The sequence below is a fragment of the Panthera leo genome, chromosome A1 (assembly GCF_018350215.1).
Source record: "Panthera leo isolate Ple1 chromosome A1, P.leo_Ple1_pat1.1, whole genome shotgun sequence".
Lineage (NCBI taxonomy): Eukaryota > Metazoa > Chordata > Mammalia > Carnivora > Felidae > Panthera > Panthera leo.
In genome coordinates this window covers 83391330-83396095 of record NC_056679.1, presented here as the reverse complement: position 1 = coordinate 83396095, position 4766 = coordinate 83391330, and the positions used below count along the sequence as shown (strand labels likewise).

The following is a 4766-nucleotide window of genomic DNA, read 5'->3' as shown; positions in this document are numbered from 1 at the left end:
CATGAAACCTTAGAGATTGGAAGACTTCAAAGATTTTAGAAATGGTGGGAAAGACTGTTTATGGGGAAGAAAGAATATGGATGTGGCAGAGATGCAAGAAAGACATTGTCATGTAAATATAAATACTTTAGTTTCTATGGAAATGGGGACCAGAGGTAGGGAGATTTTATGTTTTTGCTTGTTGGTTTGATTGGTTGATTGGTTGGTTATTTTTTTTAATATAAATGGAATGGAATGTTCATGGATTGTTACCTAGCAGATTATCTGCATGATCAACACGGTGTTCTAGAAAGAATAACATAAACTACACAAAAAGTATATTTGTAGGAGGATAAATTGGAGTTAAATTGATTAACTTTAATCAGTTGCACACCAGCGTGTGGTAGGATGGAGACTAACTGCTGTGTAGAGAATAATCCAAGCAGAACTAAATGTTTTAGTTGTGTGTGTGTGTGTGTGTGTGTGTTTTAGATTTTATACAAACAATAAGAATTACATTAAAATAGATTTTAGCAGACAGCTTAATGAAAATAGTTTCAGAGGCATTTTTTATAATACAATTTGACTAATTTGGTATACATATTATATAAATGTCTGCTTTTCAATTTGATGACTTGATAGGAGAAACTGGAATTATTTGCACATGTGCACATGCTTGTGAGTGTGTGAGAGAGAGAGAGAGGGAGAGAGATACAGAGATAGAGAGACAGAGAGACAGAGAGGAAGAGAGAGAGAATATTGAATTGTATATAAAGAACTTTGATGCCATGTAAAGAAAAAGATACTTTATTTTGGATAAGAGTTGCACAGATTTAGAAGTGTTTACCACATATGTAGCATGGGTTTTCTTCACTTTTTAACTTAGTGTTATGAAACTCACATTGGAGCGTATATTTTGGGATTCAAGAATAGATTTTATTCAACATTCTGGCATAGAAAATATCATTTTATCCATCATTCTAGCATTATGGGAATATATTACAAATGCCTGATTGACTGTGTAAGGTAAAATTCATAAAAGATGGCTGTAGAAATTTCAGGTGCCTCTTGGAACTGGAAACAAAGTAGTAGAAGTAAAATGATGAAGTAGTTAAGAAATTTATTATGAAGTGCTTTCAATATCTGAAGACAAAATATGGGAATTATTTTGGAGGCAACACAAAGTCTCTAAAAATGTAAATATAATCAGTGCATTGTTGAAAACTTTTGATATCAGAGGCCATAGTTAGTAATTCCTTTAACAAGCGTTCACTGAGAACCTACAATAGGCCAGGGACTGCTAAGTAATGGGGACTCTGTAGTAAACAGACATTACCTATACTTCTTAACACTAGGATGCCATTTCAATTTTTGAATGAGGATGAGTATAACAAAGTAAAACATTAAGGTTAAAGGAAAATCACAAGAGCAAAATTATTCCTTGCAGTAGGAAAAAGTCAACAACTTCAGATAACGATATATTAAATTTGAATTGTCAGTAATATTCATAGATTTAGAGATTTATTTATGATCAGACAATTCATAGGAGGAATTGCTGACCTCAATTCTGAATCTATATCTATACAAAATTTTACTGAGCTGCAGATCAAACCAGTCAAAACAGCAAGAACTATTTAAACGTGTATGTCTGTAAACCTCATTTAAATGATAATCTGTTAAAATGCTTAAGGTTATAGCTGAACGGTGTTAATATTCTGGGGCATTTCAAGTAGTTTTGATAGGTTTATTTCATAATGAAGAATCTCAATATTCACTAAATTAAAATATAGAAAAATACAAATTTTTTACATATTATCAAGGACATATTTCTACATTCCCTTTTCAAAAGTGAAAAGCAAAGCTCATTTTATTCAAAGTTGCAACTAATTATTAAATATGGCAAATATTTTTATATTTGCATTTATTTTTAATGATCTTACCACCAACTGATGATTAGAAGCATGGATTAGTGTTTTTTTATGAATTGTACCCACTATATATGTAAGTATTTGTTTATGTAAGTACGTATGTGTGTATTTATTTATATTGAGGGATAGATCATCCATACTGAGTTTCTATGCATAAAAAAAAATGAACAGTAAATAGACCCTATCCATATATAAATAATATCATTAAGTTCCTGCAATTACCTATATAAAAATTAATAAAATATAATTCAATTTTTATAAGTTGATAAAACTGGCCAAAGTAAAATATATTTTTTAATTGACTGAATAAAGTTTTTATTTTTTTACATTTAAATAGAGGTAACATTTCAAATTATAAATATATATTAAGTTAGCTTTTAAGAGCACTTTTTACATATTTTGGAAAGATTTAGAAACAGCTTTTCCCAAATAAAAAAAAATGAGAGAGAAAATTGAGTTCGATGGATCATTCATTTATTTATGTACTTAGCAAATATTATTGAGCAACTTACTATGGACCAGGCATTGCTCTAGCCATTCAGTTTCTACAAGGGATATAACAAGATTTCCAATTGGGAAAGTTAAATTCTGGTGGGTTATAATGACAATAAACTAATTACAGTTCATAAATTTATCATTTAAATACTAAAACATGAAAAGCCATTTGCAAGAAAAATTAAAAGAATGCACAACAAGAAAGATTAAGGAAGTTACAGTGTAAGTGAGGATATTGAGACTTTAAGTATATTATTAAAGAGTAGGCTTCTTGGGAAAAAGTGACATTTGAGAAAAGACTGAACTTCATTAAAAATAGGGAATTAAGATTCTGAGACTAAATGGACTTAAGAGCTCACTCAATATACCCAATATCATCACTTGATTTAAATAGATTTCCATATTAAAAACAAGACCACTTCAAAATCTGGTTGAGAATCCATTGATTTCAATTGCAAAATATGCATTACTAACTCTCATTTTACTATGCTTCTAATGAAAATGTGTCTGAAATTTACTACATTTTAGCTCTATTTTTTTCTATTTTAAGAAAAAAAGGGGGGGAATTCATGATGGGACATGAAACTCTTTTTTTCCAGTGATTTTATTCTTTGGGGACTTTTCATCGAGTCTAGTTTTCTTCTCTTTTATATTCATCATTTTTATTATGACTGTAAGAGAAAACACAATCATGATCCTCCCTATCCTCGGGGACTCAAGACTCCATACTCCCATCTATTTCCACTCAGCCATCGGTTTTTTTTATGGACATCTTACATATTTCCAACATTGTTCCCAAAATGGTCACTGAATTCCTGTCAGGTAGCAGAACTATTTAATTTGTAGGTTGTGGCTTCTGGATATTTCTATCTCTCAGCCTCCTTTGTGGTAACTGCCTTCTCCTGCCAGCAATGTATTATGATTGCTGTGTAGCCATCTGCCATCCACTGCACTATCCCATTCTTATGAATGACTATGTCTGCATTGTCATGGCTGGAGGGTACAGGATTGTTGGGACTGTCAACTCCATAGTCCACACAGCTTATGCATTCTTCTTTCCCTTCTGTAGTTCACAAACCATTTTCTGTGAAGTCACAGACATGTTGAAGTTGTCTGGTGTGGGCACAACACCCTTTGAATTAGAAGTTTATATGTAAGTGGCATAACTTGTCTGCCTATCTCTTTCTCCCTCATCTTTGCCTCTTACATCCAAATTTTCCTTACTGTCTTTCAAATGAAATCAGAAGCACAAAAAAAAAAGTCACTTTCTACCTGTTCCTTCCACATGATTGTGATCACAATGTACTATGGGCCATTTATTTTCACATATATGAGACATAAATCATAACACATTATAGACCAGAATAAGTTTTTGGCTATATTCTATACCATTCTCACACTCACACTCAACCCTATCATCTACAGCTTTAGGAACAACGATGCTCTGGAGGCAATGAAAACTGTGTTCCAAACTAACTGTCCACGTAAAAATTATATGAAATATGCTTGAAGTGTGTGCTTTTTTTTTCTAGTTTGCATACCCAATACTTAAAGGATAGCCATTATTAGTATTTCTGGAAAGAGATTTAAAGTTTATATCTCTTCAAGCATGAAAAGAAGTGGATATATCCAAAATCTTGGTGATAATAAATAAAATTTTCAGAGGTATTTGTTTCATAACTCATACATGTAAATATGTATTCCCTCCCCCTAAAATATAAAAAATATATTTTAGTACAATCATACTATATGGGATGTGTATCTGTATCTCCATATAATTTATGTTTTTTTTTATAAACCAGTAAAATAACAATTCAAATGTTATTCTGTCATCAAAAATTTATAAAAGTTCATAGGTCAAATGGGTGCAGGTGGTGAAAAGGCATAAACTTCTAGTTATAAGATATAGGAGATGGGTGGGTTTTTTATGGTTTCTATTTAGTGTCATGTGAATAATGTGACGCGCCTCCCTCTTCCAGAAAATAATAAAACAAAACAACCAATTTATTTTATATAGTACCTATATAGTTTACTATGCAAATTTTGGTATTTAACACATTTTGGGTTAATTTGTGAATTTGGTGTAAGTGTAGAATCTATTTTTTTTAATTGGCTCTACGATTGCTCTGGTTATGCATGTAGATAACACATTGTTACTACTAATTTTTGTAACACTCCTTTCTTTTATACCAAATTTATTTATGTTATTTCCATGGCTTACCTTTCTGATTCTCTGTTCCACTTGTTTATTTCTTACATGAGGACTATACTTTTTCATTCAGAGCAGTTTTATAGTGTATTTTGGTAACTAACAGTAAGTACATAAAGATGGTTTTCCTCTTATACTACTTGTAATAATTTTCA

The 4766-nt window shown here is 31.2% G+C and overlaps 1 pseudogene; it reads left to right on the top strand.

Moving 5' to 3' along the window:
- Positions 1-2971: 2971 nt before the first annotated feature.
- LOC122229502 lies at positions 2972-3912 on the top strand (annotated as a pseudogene).
- Positions 3913-4766: the final 854 nt, after the last annotated feature.